The sequence below is a fragment of the Nannospalax galili genome, unplaced genomic scaffold (assembly GCF_000622305.1).
Source record: "Nannospalax galili isolate Female #2095 unplaced genomic scaffold, S.galili_v1.0 scaffold706, whole genome shotgun sequence".
Classification (NCBI taxonomy): domain Eukaryota; kingdom Metazoa; phylum Chordata; class Mammalia; order Rodentia; family Spalacidae; genus Nannospalax; species Nannospalax galili.
The window spans coordinates 844,352-864,437 of NW_008354694.1; the positions used below are offsets into that span (position 1 = coordinate 844,352).

Here is a 20,086-nt window from a genome sequence, read left to right on the forward strand (position 1 = left end):
AACCCAGAAGAGAGTGGTGAAGGGCCGTCATCTTCCCTGACTCCATCCTCACCCACAGGTGAGTTCTGGGCAGCAAACCAGTTGGCATCCCTGCTCCCGCTCGGTGCTGTGAGCCAGGGAGCTGTCAGGAGGGGATGATCCGCCTCACTTCCTCCACCTCCTTTTCCTCCTCCTCCGGGGCCTGGACACACCTACTCAACTTTCTCAGCAGCCTCTGAGTTGGGGCTGCATTGAGTACCTTCCTGCTCTGCTCCTCTGCACCTCCTGGAGCCGGCAGCTGGGCCCTGGGGACAGGGGCTCCAGGCCACTCTTCTTGGGTACCCTCCTCCGCCAGAGGGGTACAGGTAAGACTCAGCGAGGGACAGAGAGGTTGGGGCCAGGATTGTGAGGTGATTCTGTTGTACCTGATCCCAGAGCAGGCTGGCATGGGGTCCTGGAAGGTGACGAAGAAACCAGGAGCAGAAGGGAAAGACAGTGGGGGTGGGGTGGACAGGGATGCTGGCCTTAGTTTCCCCAGGTACACTGGGGACAGCGATGTGGCCAGTCTACACCTGGGCACTGGGCAGCAGGCCCCTCAAAGGACGAGGCAGGGACTCTGAGCTTGAGGATGAGGAAGGTCATATCTGCATGTGGAGAAGGCTGGACTTGGGTCCCTGAAAGACTTGCCCCTTCCTGGGTTTTCCAGGGACAAGGCTTCATGTTGTATGTGGGAGATACCCCTTGTACTTTTAGAAGACAAGCTGGGGCAAGAGGCTTGCTCCATACATGTCTCGTGTGGGGGGCACAGGGACCCCATGGCACTCAAAGCTACTTGAAGAGGAGGGAGAATCTGGATGGTGTCAAACAGCCCAGCCACCCACGTCTCCCCTGGCAGTGCTCTGGGAGTGCCACATAGACCCTTGGTTTTCCTGACTGTACAATGGAGATGCATGCTATGGCTAAGCACTGGGCAAGGTCGGGGGTCTGAGAGGTCCCAAGGGCAGCACTGACGCAGGGCACTGCACGGAGCAGCTTGGCTCCCCTGTCTGGGGAAGCAGGACTTGAGGTCAGAGAGCCAGAGTGAGATGCCAAGCTGAGACACAGGGCCTGGGTTCAGCACTCCATGAGAGAGGGGGGGTGCTGTTTGCCCCACATGGGGAGCGGCAAGGCCTTGCTGAGGCTTGCTAAGAGCACCTAAAACCGCCTCTGCCCCAGTCAATCTGCCCCAGTCAGATCTGCCACAGTCGGGATCCCAAAACCACGTCTGGGCTCATGGCAGAGAAGAGAGGGGTAGAGAGACTCAGGATGTAAGCACCTCTAATCTAGCCTTCAGCCTCGCTTGCCAGGTGGGGAGCCTCCGGCTGGTTCACATGCCGTGGCCTATGACGCAGATGACGGTCATAACAGCTGATCCTTGATGGACTGTCCCTGTGTTCTGGGGTCTGTGCTGGTCTTTTGAGTTTTCCTAACCAGGTAGTATGTCAGTGAGAAAGAGGATTCTTTAGCTACCTCCGAGTCACCTGCTGTGTGGCCTGAGACAGGTTCATACTTCGCTGGGCCTCCACATCTTGAGGCAAGGTGGTGAAGGGTTGTTAAGAATCATTCATTTTTTAAAAAGTATTTATTTGTTTATTTTTAAAGGTTTCAAAAATATTATTTTATTTTATGTGTATGAGTATTATACCTGCATGTATCTAAGTGCACCATGTTGTTCAGTGCCCATGGAGGTCAGAAGAGGGCGTCAGATCCCCTGGAGCTTGAGTTACGGACAGTTGTTAATCACCCATGTGGGTTCTAGGAATCAAACCCAGGTCCTCTGCAAGAGCAGTCAGTGCTCTTAACTGCTGAACCTTCTCTCCAGCCCCTCACTCATTTTTTTTTTTTACTTGAAAATTTTTATTATGTTAAAAAATGTCGGGAGGGCATGCATGTGCCATATCATGAGTGTGATCAGAGGACTTGTGGCAGTCTGGTTCTCTCCTTCCATCATGTGGGTTCCAGGGATCAAACTCAGGTTGTCAGGCTTGGCGGCAAGGGCTTTTATCCACTGAGAATCTCACTGACCCTGTTGAAATTCATTCTCTGTTGGTGCTGGGATGTAGCTCAATGCGTAGAGTGCTTGCCTAGTACATCAAGGCCCAAGGTTCCATCCCCAGTACTGCATAGACTGGCATGGTGTGCAGGCCTGTAATCCCAGGTGGAAACAGGAGGATTAGCAGTTCAAGGCCATCCACGGCTACCTAGTGAGTGCAAGGACAGCCTGGGCTACATGAGACCAGGAAGAAGAGTCTGAGGGCTCAGTGTTCCACATTCCTATTCCCAGGCCAGAGTAGTGCTTTCCTGAGGGCTCGGCATGGTGCACCCGCCAAGCTTCCTGCAGGAAGATGTGGAATCCTAGATGATGGCTCACTCAGTTAATGAACTAAAGCTGTGAACCCCTGTCACCAGCTCCCTGTGCCTCAGTTTCTCAGCTGAGAGATGAGAAAGGCCAAGGAACTGGAATGAGTCAGACTGTCTGGACCCTGTGTGATTCTGTGACTCTCAGCATCTCGACCTGGAGAGCCACACGCAGCACATTGGCATTCTCCAGCCACTGCTGGTAGCGGGGCCTGGTATCTACAGGTCAGGCCACCCGGCTCCTCCACCCCTGTCCCTGGGAGCAGGGCTGTCGTGCCCCACTCTTGCACCATCCTCCCTGGTGATGCAGCTCGCTGTAGCTAGGGTGGGGGTGGGGGTCTTCCATGCTAGGCTGAGACACAGGAACTGCCACTGGTCAGGCAGGGTTTGTGGTGAGAGGCCAGTGGTAGGTGCTAAGCCTTGGAGAAAACCAGTATGTGCTGGGTGTGGGTGCTGGGGACTTTCTGGTGCCCCTTGGGTGGGCATGACCTCCGGTGTTCTGTGGTTCCTGGGCTCCCGGTACGAACCAAGCTGGAGCAGAACCTCAGAATGTGACTGCACTGATCATAGCGTTAATATTTCCATTGACAGTGGTGGTTTGAAGTCAGCCGTGCCAAGTAAGGTGTGAATCTAAATCCTGGGGGTTATTAGTTATGTGACTGGGCCTTAAGTTATCTAAAAACTCCAGGCTCTTTATTTAAAAAGCAGGGATAACCATCTTCCACCCTCCTCCCTGTCTGTCTCTCTGTGTGTCTGTCTCCCTCTCTGTCTCTGTGTACGACGTGTGTGTGGTATGTGGTGGTCTGTATGTGTATGTGGAGGCCAGAGGCCTCCTTGTTTTTTGGGTCAGAGTCTCTCACTGGCCTAGAATTTGTCCCTTTAGCTAGGCTGGCTGGCCATCCAGCCTCAACGCTCTGCCTGTTTCCACCTCCCCAGGGCTGGGGTTGCATGTGTACACCACCAAGCCCAGCTAAGAAGCTTCCGTTCTGGGAACTGAACCTGGGTCCTTATACTTGCAAGGCAAACACTTTACTGACTGAGCCAACACCCCATCCCAACACCGTTCTTTTCTCAGAGAACTGGTGTGATACTTCAACGAGGCCGCACATCTGAGGTGGGGGATGGAGCCCGTCCGTCTTTTTTCTCTCCTCCACCCGTGGTGTTGTCTCATGGAACCTCCAAGGCTTCTCTTCCTACAACTGAGCACATTGCTGCATGTTGTCCTTCTGCCCGGAACTCACTATGTAGACCAGGCTGACCCCTAACTCACAGATGCCTGCATGCCTCTGCCTCCTGAGTGCTGAGGTTAAAGGCCTGTGCCACCGCATGGCTGTTTTAAATATATCTAGTGAGAAATTATTCACACACACACACACACACACACAAATTCAAGCAAACAGCATGAAGGACCCTGGTCATCTGCCTTCAGCAGTACGCTGCTCCTGTACCGTCCCCAGACTTCCCTTACTGGGTTACTCTGAAGCAAATGGGTCTCGCTGAGTCTGAGACCCCACAAAGATCTCTTTATCCCACTTTTAGTTTTGGGGGGTGGTATGAGTGCTATGGTGCACATATGGATACCAGAGGCCAACTTGTAGCAATCAGTTCTCTCCATCCACTATGTGGGTCCTGGAGATCGAACTCAGGTCATCAAGCTTGGTGGCAAGCGCCTTTACCCACTGCGCCATCTTGCTGGCCCCCATCCCTATAGGCTTTAAAGCAGAACAATGCTATACTATGGGTGTGTGACTTGTTCTCTGTAAACAGTGGGGGTGACAGGAAGGAACTCAGGTCCCAATGTCTTGCTAGACACATCTGTCTGAAGGTGGAAGATGAACTTGAGGTGGGTGTCACATTCAGAGGTTAAGATATCTCTTCATTGGCTAGTCACAGGCCTGATAGGCCACCATTGATTAGCTCAAAACCCATTTCTAAACCCATTTCTTCCCATAATTAGGGACAATTCTGCTCAAACATTTCAAAGCTTGGAACTTGCAGAAGACCGCAGCCCCTCCCTGCCCCTTCCCAGATTCCTCCCCTCTGGTTCCTGAGCCTACAGTGACTCCTGCACAGCCACTGGTGTGGCAGGAACACAGGAGTGAGCCTTTCCCAGCTGGCTGAGGGTGGGAGCTCTGGCATCAGATCTGCCAGCTGCTCCCTTAGGCTCCCATGCTGAGCAGGATGGGACCAAGCTGAGCAGGATGGCACACGCCAGTCTGGGATAACGTCAGCCTGTGTGAGTGTGTTGACTTGCATGTACCCACGTGCCCTGCATGAGAACTGCTGTCTGTCCCTGCCGGGCCCCCTTCCCTGGGTCCTTCCAACACATCTGAGCCCAAAGGGTGCAGAAAGTATACTCTAGACCCCTGGAAGTCAGCTGGGGAAACAGGAACGTGGTGCCAGGACAGTCCCTGGCTGGGTGTGGGAGCTGGGCAGCTAATCCTGGTCTGCCCATCCAGGACACAAGCTTTCACCTGGGGGGAGCGTGTCCTGCTACTACATTCACAGGCTACATGTGTCACCAGTGTGCTAAGCTCTCCCATGCACTAGCCACAGAAGGAGGAACTCCTGGAGTGTTGAGAATTGAATCAGACCTGAATTGCAAAATTCAAACCCCAGAATCTCAGCCCTGGGAAGCCAGTCAGCAGCAGGACCCTGCTTGGTCCTTGTAACTACCCCTGGCCCAGTGCCTGACAAGCACAGGAATCCTGGGCTGTGGCTAGTGAGTTTCTATAAAGTGAAGGGGAATAGAGGCTAAACAGAGCCAAAGGTGGGTATCACAGCCTCCCAGGACCCTCCTGAGGACCTTTGCCAGATGCCACCCCTTTGCAGAGTTTGTCCAATATCCAGCCTGGCACTGCAGATGGCGATGTCTCTCCTTTCAGACCCTGCCCTATCCTTGGCACATGCATGAGGAGGGAGGTCCAGCGAGATCATTTGGAAATTGCTAAACCAACTTCAAATCACGTTGTTGTGGCCCCCTAGATTATAGAGGAGCTCCTCAAATATTTTGAAAAAACTATGAATTCTACTGTATTAAAGCAGACTGTGGGTCTGTGGCTATGGTAAGGAAGTGGGCTTTCACAAGCTGAGAGACTGCACTTAGCAAGTATTGGGCTAGTATCCAGAGTGTGGGTTCAGTCGTAAGCCCAGAGGCTCCAGTCCCTGCTCCACACTGCCTGGTTGTTGGTTTTAGACAGGGCCAGGGCCGTCCTGAACCTGTTTAGTTTGTGAAGCAGAGCTAGAAGACCCTGCTGAGTCTGTGGAGGGTTGGAGTCCCCCAGCAAGGCACTCAACAAATACCAGGTGCTATGGTCAGCATTACCATCACCATGGAGGATCCAAGGGGATGCCAGATTCAGCTTGGAGGCTTCGGTTTCGGTCTGGGCTGTGCTACCTGCTTGCAGAGTGACTTGGGACAAGTCTTTGGAGCCCCTCTCCTGGCCATCAATTCCCCATCTCTAAAATGGAAGCAATGGTCACTGCAAAGTACACCATCAAGTAGCTCTGGGGACAAACAAAAGCAAAACAAAAAGCCCACAGGAAGCAGTGCTCCTGGGGAGAGTGGGCTCCTTCAGCTGTTTCTCCACCATTCTTGTGGCTCCAGCGAGGGCAGGCCACAGGGAGGGGGAGGGCACTGTGGAGCACTGGTTTCCACAGGCATTGCCTGGCATGGCTTGATTTCTGAGAACCACCCCCTTCCTGGTCCCCAGGCAGGAAGAGTACACTCCCCAACCTAGGAAACCCCACTGGATCCACAGCTAGTCAGACTGCTGTCATGGTTTACGTGGCTTCCTCCTTACCAAAGTCATCTTTGAAGTCTAGTGCTTTTAGCAAGGTTTCTAATGAAATACAATGTTCACCAGAAAAGGGTATGAATCCTGAATACCCTGCTCAGTGAAAATGAGCCAGCTCCAGGATAAATAAATAGAACAGAACCTTTGTCCCAGAAACCCCTGCCATGCCCCATTCGGTCACCAACCGCCCCCATAGCCTTGAGGGAATTCTATCCTGATATAATCATTCATATATTCAATTTGCCTATTTTTAAACTATGTACTTGTTCTAGCACATGTACACAGACACACACAGAGCTGCACATTATGAATGAGATTCTTCTGTGCTGTTGTCTAGAACAACCTTTCCCTTTCTTTGCTGCATAGCACTCCATTACACAACCATATCCTAATGGACTTACACATTGCTCTGGCTCTTGACAGACCTTAAGGCTGTTCAATGGGATAGCGATAAAGAGCCGTGCTGTTCCTGTGAGGAATCCTGGGGTGAACACTTGTTCATGCTTCTGTTGGGCCATGAGGCATGCATTTGTGGGCAGATGTCGTGCAGTTCTATTTATACCAAGCTGGGACCATTTGGAGGTGGCCTAGGAAGATAAACAGTTGGACATAATGCATGCAGGCGATCCAGGTGAGAGCCTGTCAAAGGCCTGCCTCCTTTACTTCTGGCCACTCTTCCAGTTGACCTTGGGGATCCTTTTGCCTGCTCTACCCAAGGCTCTGTGCTTCCCCAGGGGTGACCAGTAAACCACCTGTGGGGAACATGTGACCCCACTTGAGCCCCCTCCCACCCCAAATCCACCCCATCCAGTTGTGCTTTTTAAAAATGTTTTTTAATGTGTGTGAGTGTATTTCCTACATGTATGTAAGTGCACCCATTTCATACAATGTCCAAGGAGATCAGAAGAGGGCATTGGCGTCCCCTGGAGCTGGAGTTACAGATGGTTGTTAGCCCCCATGTGGGTACTGAGAATTGAACCCAGGTCCTCTGCAAGAGCAGTCAGTGTTCTTAACCACTGAGTCATCTCTCCAGCCCCCAATTGTGTTTCTTGAGGCTGAGACTGGTTTCCAACACTGACATTCTAATCTCTTACCTAACACAAGATCAAAGACTTTCTGGAACGTCCCCACCCCTCCCCACCTGACCAGGACCCAGAACAGGGGATTTGGTCTCTCAGATGAGGCATAGTGGTACTTTGGAAGCCCCTAGAGACTGAGTGGCATGCCCTGTTCAGCGGATCCCCAACACCAGCCACACCAAAATCACCCAGGGAACTTGCTAGACACCTATTCCTGAGCCCCACCCCTGAGGATCTTGAGTCAATAGATCTGGGTGGGGCTGGGATATTTATTTTTTAACCCCTGGTTAGTTCAGTAGCCTGCTTCATAGAGGACACAGACGGCCCGGCAGATTTGTTGAGTCCTGTCTGCGATGGCCAGGAAAAGCACACACAGGACGAGAGAAATGGGGGTGCACAGAGCCCCAGAGTAGAGGGGTGTGGCCAGGAGCGCAGCACCTTTGGGTCATAGGAGGGTGCTCTGAAATCGCCCTTTATCCCTCCAGGGCCTCTGGGCCTGCAGCTCCCAATGCTTCCTCACTGCTAAGAGGCTGCCCTCCACCTGCTGTGACCTGCCTGCCTGCCTGGCTTCGTCCTGAGCTGCCCTGCTCAGGGGAGGAACAGGATGGATGGACAGATGGCTGGGCAGGGCTGGAAGGAAGTGAGCTCGGGGGAGGGTTGGACACAGAGCCTTGGCTGAGAATCTGCTGGCATAGCCATGATGGTTTTGGGGATTCCTGGTGTGGGGGAGGGGCCACACACCCTCTTTCCTCCTGGTGGCTGTTTCCAGCCTACATGCTGGAAACTGCTGGGTAACTGCTAGACACACGGGACGGCAGATGTGAGTTTTGCTCCTAGCCTGGCTGTGTGGGAAGGTGGGTCACCTCTGTTGAGTCTTACCATCTTTGTGCGTGCCCATGCATTTCTCAGCCTGCATGTAGAGGTCAGACGACAACTTGCAGGAGTCCGTTCTCTCCTTCCACCTTGTGAGTTCCAGGGATTGAACTCAGGTTGTCAGGCTTGGCGCAAACATCCTTTCCTGTTGAGCCATTGAACCAGCCCTCAACAAAGCTAAGCTCAGGGTTGCTGAAGAGAATGTATGTCCTCTAGCTCATAGTAAACATTCAATTACCATCCTCAGCTTTGGTCTCTCAACAGCCTGATGCTTACTGGGTGATGTCTAAACAGCCTGAGACTTAATCAGGTCCCCTGAGTGACTGAGTGGGCCCAGCCGAAGAACCTGTGTGTGCCCACCATGGTGTGCTGCTGCCTGGACTGTGCCCCCCCATCTCCACGGGTTGGAGGCAGAAACTGTCAGGGAGTGGTCACACACCATCAAGGGGCTTGTAGGGAAGGAGCCAGAGGGACATCGATCCAGCAGCTTCTCAGGGAAGAGGAATAGCATCCATTCCCTGTGGTGGGGCTCAGTGACTGTCTAGTAGGCAGCACATCCTGCCCTGGGTAGAGAAGGGTATTGTGCTGTGTGAGCCCATTTTACAGATGATGGAAACAGACCAGAGAGAGCAGCCAGCATATCCATGAACACACAAGGTCAGGAAGTCCATCACTACAGCCAACCAGGCACCCAGAACATTGCCTCTTCCCTCCCCTCCCCCTTCCCTTCCTCTTTCCTCCCCCTCATCTCTCCTTCCTGCCCCTCCTCTTTCTCCTCTTGCCTCCCTTTCCCTCCTCTTCCCTTCCCTCCCCCTCCTCTCCCTCTCCCTCCCTTCCTCCTTTCCTTCCCTCCCTCCTTATCCCTCCCTCCCTCCTCCCCCCTCTCCCTCCCTCCCTCTCTTCCTCCTTCTCCTCTCCCTTCCTCTCCCCTTCCCCCCATCCACCTCATGCACTCTGGGGCTTTGTTCCCACCTACCTACTTTTCTCTTAAACAACGATCTTTCTACATATTTTTTCAATTATTATAACAAAAGCTTTCAAGTTAAGGGAAACTGCTGCCTTCTTCCCAGAGCCAGCTTTTCCCTGACACAAAGTAACAGTGATACCAAACATTGCTAGCAATTGCTCTTTCCTAGCACCCTCTCTTTTTGCTTCTTCCCCACGCTGAGGCTAGTGTGCATGGCGTTGCATATGCTAGGCAGCTTCTCTTCCAGAGCTGCAGACCCAGCCCTTTCTAGGGCCTCTTGTTTTCCTACCCTTCCTTCTTCCCCGACCCCCACCCCACCCTGCCCCCAAACCCAGGAAGAGCTCATATCTGTTCTCATTTTAATGCTACTGCTCAGGTAGCTGCTTCAGCTCTGTGACAAAGCCCCGCAGGGAGAGGCGTGCTGCAGACTCACAGGTGTGTGCATGTCTGTGTGTGTGTGCACAAGCACTCTCCCACAGGGGCTCCTGGGTGAGGTGAGGGCCAGTGCACATGCATTCCACACATTTGTGAGCACGCACTGTAAGAGGACTGACTTCACCCTGTCAGCGACTCACCTGGCCCTCTGCCAATGCTTTCCAGGCTGAGTTCTTTGGTGCCCTGGGGAGGTAAGTACTCTCTTCACTCATGGGGAAACTGAGGCCTGGGAGCTGTGCTGGAAGCTCCCAGCTGGCAGCTGTGCTGGGACAGAAGCAGTTTTGATTCCCAAGCTGGGAACCTTCCCCCTGCCTTGTAGGAATGAAAGCCCTGGCTTTGGGGATTGTTGAGGGATGCTCAGCTTAGGAGCAGTGCTGGGGTGCAGGGAGCAGCTTGGCCAGGGCAGAGACCCCAGGGTAGGAAGTCTGGCTTCTGGTTCCAGTTCTGCCAGAGACACATGTGTGACCTGGCCTGACCCCCTTCCCACTGTGGACATCGTTTTCTATATAAGAAGAGATTTTGGTGCCTAAGAGGATTTCAACTGTGCCCAAGGAGCCTGGGGCTTTCGGAGACGTTGAAGAGGTCAGAGAAGTCCACTCTTTGCGAGCTCTTTAACAAAGTCTTAATGGTAGTTTTAAAACAGCAAAAGACATAACTTGGTCAGTGATTACTGTCACTCATGTGGCAAACGTTCAATAGAGCCATGGAGCCCAAGCTTCGAAACAGTTATCTGAGGGGAGTTTAACTTGTGTGTGTTCGCACATAGACACATGCATGTCTGTGTGAGTGCACGTGGAGGCCAGAGGTAGATGTTGGAAGTCTTCATCATCATCCACAAAGTATATTGGGACAGAGTCTCTCACTTGAACCCAGAGCTTGTTAATTCAGTTAGGTTGGCTAGCCAGCTTTCTCTGGGGGTCCCATCTCCATCCCCATGCCCTGGGATTACAGGTGGGCTGCTATGTCTGCACGGCATTTACATGGGTGCTGGGGAATTTGAACTCCAGTCCTCCTACTTGAGAGGCAAGCCTTTACTTGCTGAATCATCTCCCAAATCCCCAACTTGTATCAATTTTCTTTAAAAAGTTATTTTTAAAAACTTAACAAAACTTGTATATATGTGTAATTATGGAATCACTAAACTGAGTTAATATGTACTGTGTCTTTGTAGTGAGAGCATGTAAGATCTATTCTCACATGATTTTCAGGTATATAATTTGCACTCGTGCGTGCATAGCACTTGGGAGTGAACTGGAATCTTGTGCATTCCAGGTAAGCACCCAACCACTGAAGCACACTCCCAATCCGCTTTCTGCTTTTTATCTTGAGATAGGGGCTCACTAAGTTGCCCTGGCTGGCCTTGAACTTGCTCTGTAGCTCAGGCAGACGTGGAACTTGTTCTCCTGCCTCAGCCTCCCTAACTCCTGGGATTACAGGTGTGCACCACCAGGCCCAGCTACCTATAGTTGGGTAAAGTCAACACTCCGCACAGCTGCACGGTTCTCCTGAGCTCAGTCCTAACTGAAGCTTCAGGTCTTTGGACTGACATTTCCCGCCCTGCCCTCCCTCCGCACACCATTCCACTCTGCCTCTGTGAGCCAGCCTTTTTAGCTTCTCCCTGTGAGTGGGATATGTGCTGTGGGTCTCCCTGTGCCTGGCTTAGTTCATTCAGCACAAAGTCTTGCAGTTTCATCTGTGTTAGAATGACGGGGTTTCCTTCTTTTTAAAACTGTGTGTGTATATGTGTGTGTACGTGGGTATGTGCAGGCCACAGCATGCATATGGAGGGCAGAAGATAACTTTATGGTCTCAGTTGTGGGTTCTAGAGATTGAACTCGGGTCATCAGGCTTGGTGGCAAGCACCTTTACCCACTGAGCCATCTTGCCAGTCAATTATCTTATTTTTTAAAAGTTAGTCCAACGTTTTTTGAAAATTTTGGTTTTTATATTTATTGTGTGTGTCTGTGCATTCCCCTTCCTGCTGGGAAACCCGCCTTCATTTAGGATCTCACAGTCCTGATGCGGATTGACAAACCGACATAAGACATTCTATTTGGATTTTGCATAGTTTATATGGTGTCCGGGGAAGGGAGTGACTTACAAAAGACACGGATTCGCATAGGCTTTTCTTTCCCATGTTTGAAGTGTAAACCGCTCTGTTTCCTGTTTGTGGGGTCCCAGAGGGGCCGCCTCGCCCCGCTTGCGTTCCCCTCTCAATATGGCGGTGGCTCCACCCCTTTATCCCAGTGCACCCTACATCACCCACGCTTGTCCTGGATCAACTCCAGCTTTTCAGAGGAACATCCGGGTTACAGCACATGCATACATGCTTGTGCCATGGCACACGTGGAGATCAGAGGACAACTTGGGGGAGTTGGTTGTCTCCTTCCACCATGTGGTTCTGGGGATCCAACACAGGTTGTCAGGCTTGGCAGCAAGTGCCTTTACCTGCCGAGCTAGCCGTCTTGCCAGCTCTTCCTGTTTAAAATTGAAGTTTTGAGAATTTCATGCAATGTATTTTGATCACATTCCAACCCCCTCCCTCAACTCTCTCCACCCAATGTCATGTCCTCCGTTATTTTTTAAGGTTGAGTAGTATTCCATGGTACCTATGGATCACATTTTATTCATTCATCAGTTGATGGGCACATAGGTTTCCATTTTTTTAATATTTATTATTTTTCTGTGTACACGTGTATTGCCTTCATGTAGGTAAGTGCACCCGTGTCGGACAATGTCTGAGGAGGACAGAAGAGGCTGCCTATCTAGAGTCCCTCACTTTAAAAAGGTCAGCTCTTCCTCACCCAGCAGTAATCAGCTGCCAATAATTCTTTGCCTAAGATTGTGGCCTGCTGTCCATTTCCACAGTTCTGTGCTGGGTTTTGTCTGCTTGCGTTTGCATGGGTCTGTGCATGCTGACACCACTGCTGTAGTTCATATGAGAAGGGTCCCCGGAACCCGTAGGACTTTATTTCCATGTGGTCATGTACCTCCTCCCTGGCTCTTACAATCTTTCCACCCCCTCTTCTGCAATGGTCCCTGAGCCCTGGGTGGGTGGATTTTAATACAGGAGTCCTGTCCAAGGACCCACACTCTGCAGACTCTTATTCTCTATGCTTTGGTCGTTTGTGACCTTCTGTGTTCCTTCCTGCTCTCTGTTGCATGAGGGAGCTTCATTGATGAGAACTGAAAGATCATTAGTGTTCCCTTCATCCCTTGTTCTATGTTCTGTGAGCCTTAGGTGTAGAGGTTGCAGCCTAGATGTGCCACTTAGGCTTGGGCAATTCACAGAGAATCTCTGTGTGTGACCAGTGGTGTAATTCTGTAGTAACCTCTGTTGAAAAAAAAGCCACTTTGATGGATGGTGTGCTGGACAGCTTTAGTGCCAACTTGACACACCTCGGTTGAGGGAGCCTCAGTTGGGGAATTTCCTCTATTGGACTGGCCTGTGGCCATGTCTGAGGGCATCTTCTTGATGAGTAATGTGAGAGGGCCCAGCCCACTGTGGGTGGTGCCACCCCTGGGCAGGTGGGCCTGTGTGGTATAAGAAAGCAGGCTGAGCGGGGGGCCAGGGGAGCAAGCCAGTAAGCAGCATTCCTCCATGGCCTGTGCTCCAGCTCCTGCCTCCAGGTTCCTGCCCTGAGTTCCTACCTTGGGCTCCCTGATGAACTGCGGCCTGGGAGCTGTAAGCTGAATAAACCCTTTCCTCCCCAAGTTGGTATTGGTCAGAGTGTTTTGTCACAGCAATGAAGAACAAACTAGGACAGATGGTGACTGGGATACTTTGTAAATTTAAGGATCCATATTTTTCACATAGTAAGAAATTACATTAGGGATGTGACAGCCTTGGGGTTTTCTCTAAGATCTGTGACCTCTTCAGCTATATGTATTTGGCTAGGTTTATAGTACCAGACATGAGTTTCCTCCCATTGAGTGGGCTTTAAGTCCAATTAGGTAGGTGTTCATTACCCCCAAGATAAAAGTGCCACTACTGCACCAATGTCATTTGCTGTGCTGGTCGTTGATGTGGTTTTTAGGCCCTGAAGCTGGGCCTGGACCATAGATCGATGTTCTTCCTTACCAGCTTACATAGTGCTCTCCAAAGCTATGAGAGGTAGCCTTCAGGGGAGGAGGCTTCCAGGTCAGTTCTAGCTCCAAAATCCTGAGTCCAAAGTATGTCTTGTCTTCAGCAATAGGGTCTTACCATCAAGTTCTGGGAGGCAATCAAGGGCTGTGGCAATAGCCTGTGTAAATTTGGGAGTCTCTTGGACTACCCTGGCCAACAACTCAAAGGAAAATGTCTCCTGTCTGGCACTGTTTCTTGTTATGTAGCCTTTAGCCATATACATGTACTCTCAAAGAATTATATTGATCCCTTTAATGCATGTATATAAGTATATCTGTGTCATGCATTCCCCACAGAGGTCAGAAGAAGGTGTCAGATTCCCCTGGAACTGGAGTTATGGACAGTTTTTAGTCACCATGTAGGTACTGGTTTTCAAACCCAGGTCCTCTGCAAGAGCAGTCAATACTCTTAACCACTGAGCCATCTCTCCAGCCCCTCTGTTCTCTTTCTAAAAGAAGCACTTGAGAAGCAGAGGCAGGCAGATATCTATGAGTTGGAGGAGGCCAACCTGATCTACATAACAAATTCCAGGCTAGCCAAGGCTATATAGCGAGACCTTGACTACAAAAAAAAATAAAAATAAAAATAAAGGCTCTGCAGCCCTGGAGAGCTGCTGGTCATGATTTCAGGGGACAACCACCTTTCTCTCAAGAGCCACCCCCAGACCCAGACCCAGACCTAGTGTCTATCATCCTGGGCCCTCTGGGAGGGGAAGAATCAAGTCTCCCCTCATGGCACACTGCCCAGGTGAGGTCACAGATGAGTCCAGAACTGTCCTCCTTCTGGGACTCTAAACCCAAACCCTAGGGGAGAGGCTCTGTCCCCAGATCTTCTGGATGGTCTGTCGCGGGCCTGGCTCTGCAGCATCTGACCTCACAAATCCCAAATCAAGTCTCTGGCAGTGGAGCCCCAGAGGGAGGAGCTGAGTTTGGTGGCTTTCTGGCAACCTCGTCCCCTCCCCTACAGGCCTCCTGGCCCAGACTCCCCTCTGCCTCTGGAGTTTTAGCTCTACACACAGCTCTCAAGCCCATAGGCGCTTCCCCAAGAAGCAGCGCCTCAGGCATGCCTCCTCCTCCTCCTCCTGGGGTTTGCAGCTACAGAGGGTGCATGTGGCCCTTCTGGGCTTGCTTTTCTCCCAGTCCAGTCCTGACCATGCCTGACCATGCTTAGCTTCTGAGCTCAGATGAGTTCAGGGTGCTGTGGCCGGAGCCTGGGCTGTTTGTTGCCCCAGTTGTGGCTGTGCTTACCTTCCAGTAGCAAACGCTTTGAGGAGGGGTGTCTGCAATGTCCACTGCGAGCAGCCGCCACGCAGTACCAGCCAACACGTGCCACACTAGAGGCCAGAGTCCAAGCCTTGCCTTCTGGTTTTGGAGGGAGGAGCTGGAGTCTAGGTTGTTGGGGGAGTTTCCCAGTGTTTTGTTAACAAGTCACCATCAAATAACAAAACATCCTATGAAAGCCATGAAATAACAGAACAGCTTATCACAGACCCACAGACTGAGCTAGAGGTGTTAGCTTGGATCCCACTGGTTGTCCTCACAGAGCACTCTTGAAAGTTTTGTTTTAATCCATGTTTGGGGGTGTTGTACATGGGTGCGGGTACATAGTCACATGTGCAGGTACGTGCTCACATGTGCACATGTGCATGTGGAAGGCAGAGGATACTCTCAGGTATCCTCAGGAGCACCAGCCATGTCATTTGAGACAGTCTCTTAATGATCTAGAACTCAACAATTAGGCTCCACTTGCTGGCCGGTTAGCCTCCATCTGCAGGGATGGGATTACAGGTGTTTTACCACATCTGGCTTTTTGTCATGGGTTCTGGAGATTGAACTCAGATCCCCATGCTTGGACACAGAACAGTTCACCGACTGAACCATCTCCCTAGCTAGCCCCAAAAGATTGTAAGGCTTTATGTTCATCCCCTGTCCCTGCTATCTGTTCTCCGCATAACTCCCGCCTATACCCCCACCCCTCCCTAGGTCCCCCTAGAAGAAGTCTCTCTGCTCACACTCTAGCTCACCACCTGCTCCCTTGCTTCCACCTCAGGGCCTTCACACCACCTGTGTCTTCACACAGGCACGTTCTTCCTTAGGAGAGCCAGCCCTGTGTGGCCTATCACCCATTGCGAAGGGCTTCCCGAGGGCCCTTCCCAGGGTAACACTCTTATCCCTCACCCTGTATGGTTTCGCTGTAACTTGCTTTCATCTCTGCACACTGTCCTCTCCCTGTGCCCTTCCCTCTAGAATGCAGTCCCCACCAGGGCAGCCAGCTTCCTGTACCTTGTCCCCTGTAGAACTTGGCAGGAATGACCAGTGACTGCATCAGAGGAGACCCATATGAAAAACCACTTTCTAGTCATCTCCTGTTTATCTTTCTTCTTCTCCCAAATCCACATGCCTGAGAGATCTTACCTTCATTCACATGTGCCCCTATTGCACTGTGACTATTGAGGACCCCAGGATAAAGCCTTTTGGGGGTTTCCTCCATGAAAACTATTATGAATAACTAAAGTTTTGTTTGTTTTGTCTTTTTGAGACAGGGTCTCCCTGTAGTTCCAGCTGACCTGGAACTCGCTATGTAGATCAGGCTGGCCTTGAACTCACAGAGCTCTGCCTGCCTCTGCCTCCCGAGTGCTGGGATTAAAGGATGAGTAACTATAAAGTTTTTTAAAGTTTTATTTATTTTTATTTTTTATGTGTATGAATGTATTGCCTACATGTATGTAAGTGCACTCCTGTCATGCAGTGCCCATGGAGATCAGAAGAGGGTGTCAGATTCCCTAGGACTAGAGTTACAGATGGTTGCTAGCCCCCTTGTTAGTGCTGGGAACTGAACCTAGGTCCTCTGCAAGAGCAGTCAGTGCTCTTAACTGCTGAGCCATCTCTCCAGCCCCATAAGCCTACAGTTTTTAGTATGGCATTGGTAGACGGGGGAATCAACTCTTATCTATGAAAACACTGTCTTCAGGGTTGGGAATGTGACTCAGTAAGTACAGCACTTGCCTAGCAAGACGCCCAGATGAGGTGGTGCACACCTGCCATCCTAGCACTTGGGCGGTGGAGGCAGGAGGATCAGAACTTCAAGGTCATGCTCAGGTACACAGGACATTCTTGCCTAGCAAGACGCCCTGAGTTCCATTCCCCACACCACAAAAACCTGATGAGGTGGTACACACCTGCCATCCTAGCACTTGGGCAGTGGAGGCAGGAGGATCAGAACTTCAAGGTCATGCTCAGGTACACAGGACATTTGAGGTCAGCGTGGACTGCATGGCACAAAGCCGGCACAACAAGGACTCTGCCACCTTCAACCTTAAGTTTGTTTTTCTTCTGAATGAAAAAGCCGTTTAAACATGTTCCTGGGTCGTGTGGGAGCCATGGTGCCTGGTGGGTAGGAGGACGCCGAATTGCCCCCGACACACACAATCCCATGTGGCCTTTGGTTCCTGTGCCAGGCCCTTTGAAGCTGGACTGGTGTTCAGGGTGCTGGGGGTCAAACCCAGGGCTTCATGTGTGCTAGACAAGCGCACTCTCCGCAAGGCCAACTCCCACTATGTCTTCTCTTTCTTCTAGTCTCGGGGTGGGTGGGCCTGGCTCACACAGACCCCTCTCCTGCGACAGCCTCTGGTCTCTTCACACCATCACCAGTGCCTCTCTGTGCTTTCTCCCATCATTTCCTGCCTTTCTGCAGCCCTGGAGTTGAGTCTGAACAGTGTTTGTCACTCTCAGCTTACAGACAGGAAAATCAAAGCCCAGGACAGGTCCTATGGCCCTCTTGAGGTCACGTGACCCATCTGAGGCTCAAGCCACTAGCTCCCTCCTGTCCATATCCAGCGCAGACCTTTGGTTTATTACATGAGCACCCAACAGCAGTCACCTACAAATTAGTAGACAAATTGGGTGCTCTGGGTTTTGTGGATGTGAGTCCCCACTGGCTTAGGTAATGCAGCTCCAGAGCTGGTGTACTTCCTGGGAAGGAATTTTGTTGCTGGAAGCAAAGCTTGGCATTTGGGGCCCACCCAGTAGGAGCTTCTTCATGGACCATTGTCTGCCTTTGATGCCTTCCATTCCCTGCATGGAAAGACACACTCGTCATAGTCACAGACTCCTAGAGTTTTAAGTGACATGTGCGCATGGTCCACGTGACAGCGTGAAGATTACAGCACACCTGACCAGATGTCCACAGACTTCTTCTGACAGGACCCAGGATACTGGGCCAGCAGAGACAGCTTGTATGATCTGGAAGGTCCCCCAGAGGTCCCTCAGCTGCCACTCAGCCCTGAGCTCCCTAGTGGGTGAGGGACAAGGCTGAGGGTGACCTGAAGACTACGTGACTTATAAAAACACAGCCAGCTTTGGTCTGCTTATAGATGCTGTGTCCTGGCCCCATTCTTTTAGGAAAAGGAAATTCTGCCCTCAAAGTAATGCACAGTTCTAGAACCACTGAGCCACCCCTACCCTAGTGTCCCCAACATGTACAACACTTACACCTGAGTTTGAAAGAGGGTAGAACTGATGTGCTTGGCTGAGAATACACAGAAAATGGGTGACCTCAGATCCCGGGCTTCCAGGAGCCTCTCAGGGACCTGACCTAAGTGTTGGGCGGTTTGGTGGGTGTGCAAGCCGGGTCTATGGACAGGGACACGTCTCAAGGCCTCTGGGAGGCTCATGCCTTGATGTTTGCAGGCCAAAGAGCCATACCTGTGATCCTGAAAGGGACTTTAGAACTCTGTCTCCCCAGCGGAGAACACCCTCCACAGCGCCACTCAGACTGCTTGGTTTTCCCCGGGGATGAGGAGCTTGCCACCTTCTGGGACAACTCAACTTCCGATGGCTCTTGAGATTGCTAATAGAGGCAACTGCAAAGATCCAGAGCAGTGCTCCACAGAATGACACTTCAGTTGGATCAGCAGCACTGAGCTTAGTGCCACCAAGGCCTTGAAAGTCAGCAGCAGAGTTCCAAAGGGCTGGGGCACTGAGCAGAACCCCAAGGTGAGCAGAATCATGGCCCCCTAAAGCCTTCAGCAGCAGCTGGGCACACAGGCCAGTCACAGTGCTTCCTTAGCATCCAGGAAGTCCTGAGTTCCATCCCCAGCACTTCAGAAACAGGACGTGATAGCACATACTCGTAATCTCAGCATTTAGGAGGTAGAGACAGGAGGATCAGAAGTTCAAGACCATCTTTGGCTATATAGAGAGTTTGAGAACAGCCTGGGCTACAGGAGACCCAGTCTCAAAACAAACAAAAACAAGGTCAATGGGATGGCTCAGTGGGTAGGGTGCTTGCTGCCAAGTCTGATGACTTGAGTTCAATACCCAGTGTGCACATGGTGGAGGGAGCAAGTTGTCCTCTGATCTCCACATATGAACTCTTATGTTCATATCTTGTATGTAATAAATAGCAGCATGTAATAACAAGATTGAAAATTAAAAAAGCAAACACAAAAAGCTCTATGAACATTGTGCTGCACATGGGGTGGGTGGTGTGCAGACAGCTAGGGATGGCAGGACACAGTATCGCAAAGTCTTCCTCATCCACAGACCCACCAATAACAGTACGGGTCAGTCACTGGAAAGTTCCAGTGCTGGATGCCCACAGCTACTTGCTCCACTGACTTCCTTCTCTAAATGACCTTATAAACTGGGAAAACTGAGGATCAGAGAAGGCAAGCCATTTGCCTAAGGGCATACAGCCAGTCAGTCCTCCTCCTGCCTCACACATCTGTGAAGTGACATTGGGAGTCGATAGAGAGCTGGATTCACATATAGATCCTCACAGGATCATACTTGTGAACAGATGTGTGTGAATGATATCCCCACATGATGACCCAAACTCATCCCTTCAGTATGCATGTGTCCCCTTCCTGAAAATGCATATGGTCACCCACACTAAGCCTTCTTTTTGAGCCCTGGGAGCTGGGGAGCGCCAGAACACACCCCAGACAAGTACCTGCTAGCAGCTTCCCAGAAGAGCACGGAGTAGGTCAACAAGCCGAGACTCGAGCAGAGACCAGCTTCCTGCTCTGCTGGGGCACAGGCTGGACCCTCTCCAGAGACATCATGGACTCCGCCCTCACCCTAGCCCAGCCTTTGATTCCCCTTGGCATTGAGAACTAAAAATAACACTAACAAAGCCCTGTCCAGGTGCCAGGCACTGTGGTCACAAACTCATGTTCATGATTTTTCTTCATCTTCATAAAACCCCATGGGATCAATGCTCTTAATAGCCCAATTTCCAGACGAAGACACTGAGGTTCCCAGAGGCCACGTAACAGATATGAGGCAGTGCAGTTAGCTGAGGGGTGACGCTGGGACTGGCACTGTAAGGAACCATAGCATCCCTTTCTGGTGGTCCAGATGGAGGAAAGTCCCTGGCTGTCATCCCTGCTCTGTGGCTTTGGATGAGTCCCTTTCCCCCTCCCCCTCCCCCT

The 20,086-nt window shown here is 51.3% G+C and overlaps 1 protein-coding gene across 1 annotated transcript in view; it reads left to right on the forward strand.

Annotated features, from left to right (window-relative positions):
• The first annotated feature begins 220 nt into the window (after positions 1-220).
• Fat2 (FAT atypical cadherin 2) overlaps positions 221-20,086 on the forward strand; it is a 91,084-nt gene continuing 71,218 nt past the window's right edge. Inside the window, exon 1 of the mRNA XM_008851882.1 lies at positions 221-344. The gene's annotated coding sequence lies outside the window, so the exon portion shown is untranslated. The remainder of the gene's footprint in view (positions 345-20,086) is intronic.